Consider the following 15157-nt stretch of genomic DNA (forward strand, 5'->3'; position numbering starts at 1 on the left):
TATAAAACAGTGGTCATATCAGTCTATACTGAGGAGAAGAGGCTTCTTATGAAAACAATTTACTAAAGGAAAGAAAAGGTGTTTTCAGAAAGGCCCCAGCTTTTGTTTTCGATCATTTTTTAAAATTCACTGTCTGTTCTCTGCCCCTATAGTCTTTCCTTTTCCAGAATATGTTATAAATGGAATGGGACAGTATGTAGCCTTTTGAATCTGGCTTCTTTAACTTAGCATAAGTTTTCACGTCTCTTGGGTAAATACCTAGCGGTAGAATTGCTGGGTCATATGGTGGATGTATGTTTAACTTTATAAAAACTTGCTGAACCATTTTCCAAAGGAGTTGTATCATTTTGCATCCCTACTAGCAATGTATGACAGTTCCAGTTTCTTTGCATCCTCACCAGCACTTGGTAAGGTCAGTTTTTTTCACTTTAGCCATTCTAGTAGGAGTATAGTAGTATATGGTTTTGGTTTTCATAAGTTGACTCTTTAAAACAGGCAACAAAAAGTGAAGTGACAAAACTCCACTCAATTGATTTTGGACTTGGCCACATGACTGGCTCTGGCCAATGACAAGTGGGTGGAAGTGACAACGTGTGAGTTCTGAGTCTCAGCCTTAAGAGTCTTAGAGTGTTTCTTCTTGTGCCTCAGGGAGCTTTGACCTCCATCATGAAAATAGCATGCCCTAGGTTGCCACCGGCCCAGAATGAAGTACAGAGTAGAGCCACGCTAGTCAACATGGGGGCCCACAGTCTGAGGAAAAGCACCTCAGCCAACCTTCAGAGCATGAAAATAAATACTTACTCTGGTTTATCATAGTGTTTTGGATGGTTTGTTACACAGCATTATTGTGACAGTAACTGACTGATACACTAGACAATTTAGAGATAATATATTAAGGTTTTCAACAGAGAGTTAAGTGAATAAGCTTATTTTTATGTTCAATAAATTGAATTTTTAAATGGGGGGAAGTAAGTCATAAAACAAAAGGTTTAGATGGAAAAGGAGCAAGTTGACTAAGTGGCAGGCAAAAATAACAAGAGGGCTAGATGAGGCATGATTGTAAATAATACTTAAATCTTCATTAGAAGCCTATGAAAACAAGAAACCATAGTGCAGAAAAATGGAATCAGTCATGTGCAGGACAAACTTTAAACATTTCCCCGGAATGCAAAGGAAAAAGACAAATGGATTCAAGCAGTAAAAGAGAAATGACAGATAAGGGAGAGAAATAAATGAGATCTAATATTCAAATAATTAGTCTTTCTAAAATACATACACCAATAGAACCAAAGTAATTATCAAAGATATTCTAATGAAAATGTGTTCTGTTAAAGAACAGAGTCTACAATTTGAAAGAAATCACTAAACAGCAGACAAAAATATTGAAAAAGATAAAAGCCTAAACATGTCTAGTTAAATTTAATTTTTCAGTATAAAAATCCATCCTCAAAGCAGGCCTACAGGAAAACATAGTTGGTTCCTGCAAAGAAAAAACAAAATCAGTCTCAGACTTATGCTCTAGAACTACGCTGTCCAATGCAGTAGTCACTATCCACATGACTACTGAGCACTGGCAGTGTGGCTGATCTGAATTGAAATGTGCTGAAAGTGTAAAACACACACCAGATCTTGAATCCATACTACAAAATAAGATACTGTAAAATGTCTCAATAATTTTTATGTTGCTTATATGTTGAAATGATAATATTTGGGATATGTTGAATCCAATAAAATATATTAATTTCATCTATTTCCTTTTATTTATTTATTTATTTATTTTGGTGAAGAAAATTGTCCCTGAGCTAACATCCATGCCCATCTTCCTCTATTTTGTATGTGGGACACCGCCGCAGCGTGGCTTAATGAGTGGTGCGTAGGTCTGCGCCGGGATCTGAACCCACAAATCCCGGGCTGCCAAAGCAGAGTGTGTGAACACTATGCCACTGGGCCGGCCGCTCTTTTTACTTTTTTAATATGGGTACTAGAAAATTCTAAATTACATGTGTAGCACATCATATTTTTAATGTACAGTGCTGTCCTAAAATGGGAATTGCCAAACAATGGCCTGCAGGCCTAATCAGGCCCACTGCTTGCTTTTGTAAATAAAGTTTTATTTCAACAAAGTCACACTCATTTGTTCACATATTTCTACAGCTCTTTCACACTACAATGGCAAAGTTGAATAGTTGCAAAGAGATCAGATAACCTGCAAAGCATAAGATATTTGTTACCTAGCCGTTTTCAGAAAATTTGCCAACTTCTGCTCTACAGTCATAAATACCAAAAGATTGTGTGGAAATTTCAAACTGGTTTTGAGATTAAAAAGAAGTATAATGTCTAGATAGAGCCAAATTCTCAGTTATATGTGTTTTTTCCCCTTTCAAACTGGCAGAGAGATTTATATCCTTCCTTTCTTCTTTTTTTTTCTTTATTATTTTCCTTTCTTTTCCTTTTCTTTAATGATAAAACCTGGTATAGGTAAGAGCTAGAGGGAAATGGACACCCTTATAGCCTGTCGTAAAGATTTTAAATGTTATCTCTACCTTTCTGGATGGTGATTTGTTAGTAGATATCAATATTGTAGATCTAGGGTTCATGGATATTATTCAGGGAGGACTGTGAACTTGAGTGGGAAAATTTTGCATCTTTATTTTTACTAAACTCTAACCAAAATTTAGCATTTCCTTTAGTTGTGAAGGTAGGCGTGGTAGACAGGAAAACGACCCCCAAAGATGTCCATGTCCTAATTCCCAGAATCTGTGAATATGTGACCTTATAAAGCTGAAGGAACTTTGCAGATGCGACTAAATCAAGGATCTTGTGAGATACAGAGATTACCCTGGATTATCCCAGTCGACCCAATGTAATCACAAGGATCCTTAAAAGAGGGAGGCAGGAGAGTTAGAGTCAGAGAAGGGGATGTGCCAATGGAGGGAGAGGTCAGAGTGACACAAGGCCACAAGCCAAGGAATGCGAGCATCCTCTAGAAGATGGAAAAGACAAGGAAATGGATTCTCCCCTGGGAGAGTCCAAAAGGAACACAGCCTCACAAACACCTCGATTTTAGCCCACTGACACTGATTTTGGACTTCTGACCTCCATAAATGTAAGATAATAAACTAAGTCTGTGGTCATTTGTTACAGCAGCAGTGGAAAACTAATACACTAGTCAACAAACAGCAGTAGAATTAGCACCTGTCACCAATAGAAATCGTAGATATTTTCATATCACATTACCATTATTGCTGTATCTCAAAATACTGTTTACACTCATCTTAACTTCAAATTTGCATAGTTAATAGACTTGCCTCTAGATCTTGAAATTAAATATATTAGTAGAAAAATACATATATCACTATACCAAATTTCAAAAATAGTTTGATAATTGCATTCAATATAATGAGTTTCCTTTGTAATCCTATGTGCTTTATTTTCTGTATTAAAAACATTATTCTGAGAAGGAATCCATGGGCTTCCTCAGACTGCCAGACGGGTTTGTGGCACAAATATTTTAAGAACCCTTGCCACTGACATCCCTCAGTTTATTTCATCATTCCTCTGTAGAAAGATAGTAAGGCGCTTTACAATTGTTTAATCTTAGCAAAGACGGAAGAAAGATCTTTATACCTGCCTCATTTTGCACATGTGAAAATAATTCTCAAAGGGTAAATATCAAGAAGTGGAATTTCTGGCTCAAAGGACATGTGCATTTTTTTTTTATTTTAATGGATTCTGCCTATCTTTGATAATGCCAATTTCATATTCGTCTCTGCTTTGAGACCAGACAACCCAATACTTGATATTTGCCAACCAAATGAGTAAAAAATATCTCACTGTCTTCTTAGTTTTCATGCCCCTAATTACAAAACTGTTCTTTTAAGTATTTATTGGCCATATCCCCCTCTGTGAATTGCCAATTTTTATCTTTTGCCCTATTTTGTATGATATTGTTTTACTTTTCTTTTAGATTTATGCAATCTCATTATTTATTAAGATTATTAATCCTTTGTTATATATATATTACAAGTACTTTCTCCCAGTCTCTTGCTTTACTTAGCTTGGTTTCAATTCAAATTTTTAAAATTTTGTCTTACAAAAATTTTAAATTTTGATATAGACAGAAACGTCAATCTTTTCTTTTGTGGCTTTTGCATTTTATATATCTCACTTAAGAGAATCTTGTCTATCCCACTGCTAGGAACTTATCCTCCTACATTTTTTTCTGATATTTGCTAGTTTATTTCAAAGATTCAGTTTTTTTTGTTTTTTTGTGTTTTTTTGTGAGAAAGATTAGCCCTGAGCTAACATCCGTCACCAATCCTCCTCTTTTTTGCTGAGGAAGATTGGCTAACATCTGGGTCCATCTTCCTCTACTTTATATGGGATGCCGCCACAGCACGGCTTGACAAGTGGTGCATCGGTGCGCGCCTGGGATCCGAACCTGCGAACCCCGGCCAACTGCAGTGGAGTGGTGCACGTAACTGCTACGCCACTGGGCCAGCCCTAAAGACTGAGTTTTTAATTCATCTGAAATTTGTTTTTGTGCACAGTATGAGTAAGAATCTACATTATTTATTCTCCAGATGGCAATCCAATTGACTCAATATGACTTATCCTTTCTTCCCCTATTTAAACGGCCACCTTTATCCTATGCTAAATTCACATATCCCCTAATTTAATGAGCATTTATTGAATTCCTACTCTTTGTCAGGCACTCTTCTAGGCAGTGGAGCTACAGCAGTGGACAAGACAGACAAATGAAGGCATAAAAAAGAAAAAAGCATGAAACAAGATGAAAATGCAAAATTACAAGATCCATTTTGACAACAAACACAACGGGATTAAATTTCCCTGTTGTAAAACAAGGACTCTTGTTTTAGGTCAAAAAACATAAATTCAATTGTATTCTAGTCCAAAAACAGTCAACTAGACCAGAGGAATCTAACAGAAAGTCCAGAAACAGATCCTAGACTTAAAATAATTCAGTGGACCATAAGATGCCCTTTCGAATGTGTGGGAAAAGAATAGAATAGTTACCACATGATGCTGGGGCAAGTGATTGACTATTTGGAGGGGAAAAAAAGTTAGATCTTTACCTCCCCCTCATCAAAATAAATTCTTGATGGATGAGTAAGTTTAAACTATTAAATTCTAGAAGAACCAGAAGAAAATATTGGTGAATATTTATGTGATTTTGGAGTGAGGAAGGTATTTCTAAGCACTATTTTTTAGAAGAAAGCATAAAGAGAAAGAATGAGAAATCTGAAAACATAAAAACTAAACCATTAGTTAGATCAAAATGTCATAAACAAAATTAAAAATCAAACAACGAACTAGGAAATACTATTTGTAACATATGTGACAGGTGAGGTGAATAACTCTTACAAATCAATAAGAAAATCTGAAAACCCCATTAGAAAAAATGAGCAAATGACATAAATAAGAAATTTACAATAGAAAACTACAAATAGCCAATAAATATGTGAAAAATTTCAGCATCACTAGTAATAAAAGAAATTCAAGTTAAAATAATGAGACATATATTTTGCCTGTCATCTTAGCCAAGCTTTTAAAAAATCATAGTACTTAGAGCTGGCAAATGTTCAGAGGAAAGGAAACTCTTCGACCCTTTGGTGGGAGTGTGAATGCCCACAACTGTTCTGTAAGGCAATTTATTTATATGGATCAAAGGCTTCAAAATGTCCATATCCTTTGATACAGCAATTCCATTTACAACAATTTCTCCTAAGGAAATAATTAGAGATGTGGGCAAAGATTTATTTCTAAGAGGGTTCCTAGCATTGTAGCACACAATAACAAAAGAATAAAAGACACACACACAATAAATGAAGACAATTTACTTACAATCCCCTACACTAGGGATTTGTTTAATAAATTATGTTAGACTCATATGACGGAATGCTGTGATGTCATTCAAAATTACGTTTTCAAATCAGATTTAATTTTAAGGGAAGATGCCCAAGGTGTAAAGTCAAGTGGAAATGAAAAGAATCCTCCACTGCATGGATTGTATGTGTGATAAATTTCATAAGTAAGTCTGCCCAATTACGTGGCATGTCCCCACTTCCACCCACCCCCAACTGTCTACTGCTTCTGCCAGATGCTGCTAGTTTCCCCAGCACTGCCTTCTCTCCTGGGTATCTCTGCCATTCACCCCAGATAACACCAGCTTTGCTGAGCACAGCCCCTGTCAGCAGGCACCTTTACCCACCATGGGCTTCCAACATCTCCAGCCAGACCCACCGTCAATGCATTGCAATCATCTGATACCAAAGCCTAGTCGGGACTTGCAAGTTCTAGAATCCCAACGTGAAATAGCTAGATGAAAAGAAGAGTTTATTGGTTCACATGACCCAACCACGGAAGTAGAGCGGTGTACTTAGATTACAGAAATGACCAGAGCCAGGAGTATGACTGTCCTCCAAACACTTCCCACTCCATTTCTCACCTCTGCTTCTCTCAATGTATTGGCTCCCTTCTCTCCTAGTCAGATTGATTTCTCCCACAGGGTGAGGGGAGGTTGCAACCTATAACTTTGAGGATCACATCTCATGGCATTGCTTTCAGTGAAAGATTAACTCTTTTCCCTTAGTTCCAATTTTAAAATCTCAGGCCGGACCTGGGTCATGTGCTCACCCATATGGCTATAAGGCTGAATTCTGTGATTGGAAGCTCCCACTGGAACCATAGGGTTGGGGTAAGAGATGAAGCAGTTCCCTCAAGGAAGGAAATGGTAGCAGGCAGGCAGGTGGAACTTTCTCTCTTAGTGGAGTGTCAAAGGGGTACTGTTAATGTCCCCAAGGTCTCATGGGGATTTTAGTCAAATTGCTCTTTTTATTTTTGCGTAAGTCCCCTCCTTCCTTCCCAGGTACATACACAGGAGTTCATGGGGCTGGGCTATGGGAAAATCTGAGTTACAATCCATGATATGCTCAGCCTCACCTCTCTCATATGGGTCAAGGCTTTGGAGCTAGCTACCACTCACTGCATGCCTTCTATGTGCCAAGCACTGGAAGTACTTAAGATGCCTATAACCTGCGTGGCCCAGCTCAGCAGGTAGGGGGTAAAATGCAGAAACATCTGTTAGTGTGTTTCCAATTATTTAAGCACCCACCAATCTTAATAGTAGGATCCAGTAACTCCATCGTGAGGCTTTTGTCCCGCTTCCCTCTGCATTATTCAAAAGCCCTAGAGTCTCATGCAGTCGAAAGGGGTCAAACTTACTTCCAAACACCGGTAGAGAGAGAAACAGGATGCCCTTCCCAGTTCAAGACTGGTCCTGCCTGCCCAGTGGAAACCTGTCCGTGCAGCAGGTCTGAATCCTGCCAGCACCACCCGGGCATCCAGGGTACCAGCTCTTTTATTATGAATGTGCACACACATACACCCCCCGAAAAATCTTGTTACCTCTCAGTAAGTTTGCCCACTGGCTTTCTATTTGCATTACTCCGAAGAAGACTCAGCTAGCTTCCCCAAACCAAGGAGCTCCGCTCCATTTCTTTCTCTATCTATACAGAGAAATAGCTGGTGACTTCTGGATATGAAAATATTGTAGTTTGTACCTTGTTACATGTATTATTATCTCATTTAATCCTCTCAACAAATGATGAGCCAAGCCCCACCTTAGCCCCCATTTTATAGATTAGGAAGCAGAGAAATAGACCCAAGCTCACCCACCTCGCAGGGGTGGCGCTGGTATTCAGACTCAGCTCTGTCTGTCTTGGAGTTCACAGATACTGAGCTGGCCCTGCCTAGCTGCCTCTTCCCTCAGGGTAAGTTTTTTCCGGGAGGTACTTCAGTCCCAGAAGAAATGGTGGTGGCGCTGTGCCACCAGCTCCTCAGAGACGCTGGAGCATGGCTGAATCCCGGAGCTGGACACAGCTCAGGCATAAGCTGGGAGGCCCTCTGAACGCTGCATATATGCCTGGAGAGAAAAGACTGGGCAGAAACACTACAGTGTTAATAGTATTTATTGCTAGATGGTGGGACTGTGGATCATTTTAATTTTCTTCTTTATGCTTTTCTGTATTTTTCTGGTTTCCAACAATAGACATGAATTGCTTTTATCGTTCAAATAACATTAATGGATATATATATATTTTTTAAATCTGAGCTAAATTGTCTCTACCCTAATATTAATGCTAATGTTTTTCTATAACCTCCATATTTCAATACTGTCCTTCAAAAGATCCTATCCGTCCATCTATCTGTCTGTCTGTCTGTGTGCCTGCCTGCCTATAGGCAAAGTATCAAAAGCTTTAACTTAGTCTCTGCTTCCTTGTGCTGGAATGATTGTCTGGACTCTCAGCAAATGAGTCATCCCTTTCAGTCATGTGGCACTTCACGCCCGTGGACTACTTCCTGGACCCTAAGGAGCAGGCATCATTGTTTCTCTTTGACAGATGAGAAACCGGGGGCTCTGTATCCCAGCATGGTGCTGATGAATGTCTTTGCCCTCCATCCCAGCCCACCCTGTGAGTGAGGAAGGCAGTGGGTAGAGGAAGAAACGGAGTGAGCCATACAACCTGGGTCGTCTTTCATGCTTCCTCAGCAGCACCCAGACAGGGCTGAGCACCTGGGAGGACCTGTTAGAGACCACTCATCTCAGGAGATCCTTATCTGGGAGATGCTTATTCAGGGGATCCTTATCCAGGAGGGCCGGTGTGGAGGTCAGGGCAGCCCCTCCCCTCCCATGACCTCTCAGGCCCTGGCAGCCTACAGGTGGAGGCTGAGCTCACCTCCTTCCTTCCAAGCCCACTGCCCCTCTCCACCAAGAGAGGCTTAGGATGCTGACACGGAAGAATCCTCACCTCCCTCCCACCCTGCAGAGCCCCTCAGTGCCTGAATGCACGTGCTGAGGAATCTTGTCCTGGGGAGCTGAGCCAACACTCACCCACCTTGATATGGACAGGGCTTCCTAATCAATTAACCTGGCACATGGATGGCAGGGGGGCGGATGGTCAGGGGGTGAGAGAAAGCAAAAAACTTCATGATTTTCTTCTTGGCTCCAAGACGAAGGAGAGCCTGCAATTCTCCAGCAGGAGCCAGAAGCCCTTTTCTTACCTGTGATAATAGTAAGGGTTTGTTTTCTTTCATTTAAACTCTCCCACCTTAATTTAAAGTTTCTCTCCTTTAAATACGTCCTGGCTGCAGAGTGAACAGCGATGAGCTTCCAGGGGAGAGAGGAGGGGAGAGATGATTGCCTGGGTAGATATTGCTGCAGCTTAAATGAAAAACTGTGTCCCCAGGAGAACTGGAGAGCAAGAGGGCAGGAGGAGAGCGGCTCTGGGACCAGCACAGGGAGCTGGGGTGGAGGGGGTCCCCAGGGAACCGGGGCAGGCCCAAGTAGCCCCGGTCAGTGTCCCTCACCTCCCTCCCACCTCTCCTCTGTGCCTCTTCCAGACAGCACAGGGCCAGTAACATCAACAGGGGCCTTCTCCTTCCTCAGTGGGGCATGCCTGCTGCCACCCCCCAGCCCACACCAGAGGGTCCACTTCCCAGCTGTGCCCAGGCTATGCTGTAGTTGCCCAGTCCCTACACAGAAAGGACTTCCTCCAGGTAAACCCAGAGAGGAGGGGAGGGGATGACCTGGCTTTGAGCACCTCAGCCCCTCAGTGCTCAGGGAGGGAGGAAGACAGCTCATCCAGAACAAGCACCAGGGTGTCTGTGGGGCCACACCCCACCCATGCTTTCCCCAGAACCCCCAAAAGCCCCAGAAGTCTTGCAGATGTAGACCCTGGAAGGGAGACATAATTAGACCCTTAGCAGGACTCAGGCACTGGCTCACCACATGACGGTGGGTGTCTGCCTCCCCTTGCGGGGCCTCAGTGGCTTCTTTTTTTTTTTTTTTTTTTTAAAGATTTTATTTATTCATTTTTTTCCCCCCAAAGCCCCAGTAGATAGTTGTATGTCATAGGTTCACATCCTTCTAGTTGCTGTACGTGGGACTCGGCCTCGCGTTGGACGGAGAAGTGGTGCCTTGGGGCGTGCCCGGGATCTGAACCCGGGCCGCCAGCATCAGAGCGCGCACACTTAACCGCTAAGCCACGGAGCCTGCCCCTCAGTGGCTTCTAAATGAGAGGCACGATGGGTATTTGTTGGGTTTTGATTCCTCAAGACCCATTTTCCAATATCACCTGGATTTCGGGGAGCAAGGTGAGGGCACCTCTCCCACATTGAGTGTTCTCTTGTGGGAAGAAAATTTGTCTGGAAGATGAGCTTTTCTTTCTCCTGACCCCAGTACAGTCAGGGAATGGGCATGGGACCCCCGCTCACCCTCCCATGTGACCCTGGGCGAGATGTCATAGCAGAGGGGATGGTCGGAGGTCAGTCCTGGCCGCAGCTGCGTACCCCTACACTGCACCTGCCTTGAGACCACGTTCCCTCTGGCCAGGCCCACCATCACTCTTCGTTCCCTCCTGTTGCTGAGGCCAGTTCTCATGTCCCCTCTTGGGCCTGAGAGAACCTCAGAGACTTCCGGCCAATGCCCTTTTGCTTATGCTGCCCAGAGTCCATCTCTGCTACTTTTAAACAAGAACCAGACTGGCCCGACTGCCCCACAAGGACTGGATGTTCCGTCTCCGTGTGACAGCCTTTATCCTAACCGGCCATGTGTTTATAAGGTTGGCTGAGGTCGAAAGCAGAGAGCAAGGCCCTTGTATAGATTCGTTTTGAGAGAGGGTTGGCTGCCCCTTCCCCCTCGCCACCCCGTGAACACTTCTCCCCACCACTAATTGCCTCTCGCCCTCCTCTTGCAGAAGTGGGGCAGTGTGTCCTTGACTGTTCGGTGTGCCTTCCCTCCGCAGTCCTTCAAAGGCCTCTTCCAGCTCCGCTGTGTCCTGCAGAGATCTCATTAGTTTCTGCTGTCTCCCTCGGAGCAGAATCTGAAGGTCCTGCTCACCTTTGCGTCCTCTTCTCATCTCGTCTCCTGCTCCTCCAGACCCGGATATGCTGGTGTTACCACCCAGGTCTGGGGAGGGGTGTCGGGGGAGAGCCCTCAGCTGGACTTCAGGAGCCCCCGTACTGGTCCTTGCTTGCTCTATGACTGTGGAAAAACCTCTGGCTCACCAACCTCGATTTCCCCATCTGTAAAACGATGGGCCAATGTCCTGCCCAGATCTCTTCCTTGGAGGGGAGGGCGTGCTGCCGTGTGCCATCCAGCAGAGAAACCGAGAAGCTAACGGGTCCAATGATGGGATATTTCCCTGGACTGTTAACCACAGCCTCCTAGAGGTCTCCCTGCCTCCAGCCTCTCCCTGTTCTGCTCCGTCCTCCCCCACAGTCTCCATACCTGGTTTGGTCACTCTTTTGCTTCAACCATCTCAGAAGCTTCTCTTTGCTCCAGACTGTTTCCATCGCAGCCCCATTCCTCCAGGCTGGGGGGGCAGTTCCAAACATTGAACAACCCATATGGATGTGGCACAGACCAATCGGGAGGATGCCCTGGAGCAGATCCCGGGGGCTCCCTGCTGTGACGGGCACTCACCCTTTAGTTATGGGACATGGGGAAGTGGGGGGCACATAACAGAGGGGCTGGGGGAGCACTCGGGGGCCAGGATAGTGGTGGAAACATGCTCTTTACTAGCATGAATGTATTTCAATATATTATCCACCTGTGCAGACGTGCTATTTGCCTTCTCTTCCCTTCCATCACCTGTGTAACCAACGCCCTGCCTTAAATCCTTTCTGTCCTAAACATTAGAGAGGTTTCCCTTTTCCTGGCTGGATCCTGACAGATATAACATCTGACGCCAGAATTCCTCTTAGGGAAGCAACTGTCTTTGTATAAGAAAAGACCTTGATAAATCACTTGGGGGGAGGTGACATCCTAAGGGGATGATTTGACAAGAGGCAAGGAACCAAAAAAGATAGTTAAACTGCTCTGCATGGGAAATAAGTGGGAATTTGAAGGTAGGGGGAGGAGGAGAGAGCAAAGTGGAAAATAATAAAACAGTGTAGCAGGAGGCTGAAGCTCAGGTGGCAGAAATGGCTGAGGGGCTTCTAGGAATGGAAATCTCAAAGATGGGCTTTTACGCTGTTGGCGTTCTTGCAATCTATAAATCCCTTCTTCTCGCCATCCTTTGGAAATGTCTGCTACCCACAGGGACTTTGTGTGCCCAGCCACGCTTTGTTTTAGGAGTGAGGCTGATTTTTTTTTTAATGGAACATAAAGAAAAGGATTGAGGTCCATGTCTGGGCTGAGTCGGGGTGGAACGGACAGCACCAGCAGGAGGGTGAGAAGATGCACAAACTGAATTAATTCGGTGCAAGCAGGAGCTCAGAGCTAGAAGTGACAATGAGCATAAAGTGCTAAGCTTTCATGGTGCTCAGGATGTGCCGGGCTCTGCTGTAAGCATTGCATGGGAACTAACTAATCTAATTCTCACAGCAACCCTGTGAAGCAGGTACTATTGCTCTCCACTGTCTACAGCCGTGGAAAGGGAGGCACAGAGCAGTTGGGTAACGTGGGTCCCTCCAGCAGGGGAGAGCTGGGCTTTGAACCGGGACAGTCAGTCTCGAGTCTGTGCTCCTAACCACCACACACGAGAAGCTCTCCAGGAATGTGCGGGAATCTTGGAACGCTTTCTGCATACAGTCAGTTCAACGGGGGTTTGAATCGATCTGACCTGGATCTTAAGGAGCAGGAAGAGCCTAGGTGGCATCTGAGTTTGTCTCTCTTCTATCAGCCTCTCTGACTAACTCTGAGTCCCCCAGGGCAGGGACCGCATTTTATTCCTCTGTGTCCTCAGATCTACCGCAGGGCCTGGCACAGAGCAGGAAGCGGCTCAAGTTCACGTTTATTGCATGAAACAGAGGAATAGAGGGACGGAGGGAGAGAAGGAGGGAAAGACCCAAAGGGAAACGGGCACGTTCATCTGGACCAGGCTGGGGCTGAAACCAGGGCCAAGGGAGACATTTGTCGCCTCTGTCGCCTCCCCGCCCCCAGTGCTAATTCCAGTGCTGCATCTCCCATGTGGGGCGTGAAGCTGTGGATTTTTCCTAATTGAGAAGGAAAACATCTTCTGTCTGTCTAGTCAAGGCGGCAACATCAAGGCAGGATGTGGAGGCGAGCGGCGCGAGCTGACAGCAAACAACGTGTTTTAAAACCACTTTTCTTGCCGCTGTGGTGCGTTTAACTCTCCTTGTGTTTTAACATGTAAGAGCCACGACACCCTCTTTGAAGGCCCCAAGAGAGACAGCGTGCCAGAGGACTTTACAGCAAAGGACAAGTCATTCTCTGCAGTCTTGTCTCTTCGGGATCTATTCCAGCATTCTTTATTTCATTTTCATATGATAAAAATTGAGATGTACAACTCTTGTCTCAGCAAACAGGGGTGGCAGTCAACTGGAAAGAGCTTTGTTCTCCCGCGGGGGTGGGTGACAGGCAGGAGACAGGCTCTTGGGAAACATCTCTGGGGACCGTGGGGTTAGGAGCCCCTCCTTGATCGCCCCCCATCCAGCACACATACACACACACACACACACACACGCAATGCACACGCAATATACACATGCGTACATATGCATGCACACATGCATGCAATGCACACACAACACACACGTGCATGCACGTGTGTGCACATATCCCTTCTCCCCAAAGTCAGACCCTGATTCACAAGGAACCAGAACTCCAGATCTGTCCCAGGTTCAAGAGGCCTGTCCCAGTGACATCTGCAGGCACCTCACCTCCTCCTTGGGGCAGAGCATGCTGGCATTGCTGAGATCGGGGGACTAGAAACTGGGACACCAGTAGAGGGCTGTGTCAGTAATCTAGGCAAGAGATACTGGCCTAGATTGGAGCAGTGCTGTTCACAAACAGACAGGGAGGGGCAGATTCAAGAGATATTTGGGAGGTGGACCTGGCAAGACCTAGGGATTGGATGGAAGTAGAAGAGTAAGAGAGATGAAGGAGTCAAAGGAGGGGTCGCAGGTTTCTGGCTTGGGTGATGGGCTAATAGAGGTGACGTTCCCTGACATAGAGCCCTGGGGAGGAAGATGATGAACTCCATATTGGACACGATGAGCTTGAAGGGCATCCAGAAATAGATGGCCAGCGGGCAGTTGGATTTGCAGGTCTGGGGCTCAGGAGAGAGGACCAGGCTGGAGATAGAGATTCAAGGGTCTTGGGCACATGGATGACAATTGTAGCCACCCAGTGGGTGGGCTCACCCAGGGAGAGTGTGAGGAGTGGAAAGAGAAGAAGGCCACATGCAGAACGCTGGGGACCACCAACACTGAAGAGCCTTCTGAGGAGGATAAGATTGAGAAGCTGGGGCCAGAGGGTGGGCAGAAAATCAGGAGAAAGTGGTGCCTTCAAAGCCAAAGGTGTGGGTGTGATCATCAGTCCCAAAGGCTGCAGGATGTCCAGGGAGATAAGGACTGAGGGGTGTCCATCAGGCCTAGCCTCAAGGCTGCCATTGGCAACCTTGGAAGGTCTTCCTGGGAGCAGAAGACCAACTACCCAGGTGTGGGAGATGAGGAAGCGAGGACAGGGAATAGAGATTGTTCAAGAGGCTTGGCTTCAAGGCAAAGGAGAGACAGGGTCAGAGCCACAGGGGCCACCAGGTCTTGGGAGAGGTGGTATTGTTTGTCTCTTTGTTGGCTTATTTTTTCAATGGAAAAAGCTTCAGTAGGTTTAGAGGCCTAAGGTGGAAAGGCGATACGGAGGTAGAGGCTGTGATACCCAAGAAAGAGGAGTTACTCCTGGAGAAAGGTCCCAGGAGAGACGGTGGCAGGGCCAGAGCCAAGGGCATAGGTGGAGGTTCATGACACAGCAAGAGGAGCAGCTCCTCCTCTGAGGTGGGAGGAGGGTGTGAGGCTGGGGACAGGGAGCTGAGGGAGCCTCAGTCCCAAGCAGGCTTCAACGACAGGGAAAGAAGGGGCAGGGCTTCAGCCTCCAGAGCCTGGGACTGACGGGAAGGGCTCTGGGGGCAGCAGTGAAGATTTAGAGCAGTCCTAACAACATAAAAGACCACTGAGCAGGAACAGAAGGGCAGCTCGAGGCACGGTGGTGGCCCTTCCTTCATTCCAACCATTTACTGCTCTATTATGTGATCTCTTCCTGCAGCCCCAAGGGTAGAAACTTCTTAAAACTTCCCAAGCCTGTCTGGGGACAGGGGTAATAGAAAAGGAGGAA

The sequence above is a fragment of the Ceratotherium simum genome, chromosome 22, assembly GCF_057802395.1.
Source record: "Ceratotherium simum simum isolate JZ-2026a chromosome 22, ASM5780239v1, whole genome shotgun sequence".
NCBI lineage: Eukaryota > Metazoa > Chordata > Mammalia > Perissodactyla > Rhinocerotidae > Ceratotherium > Ceratotherium simum.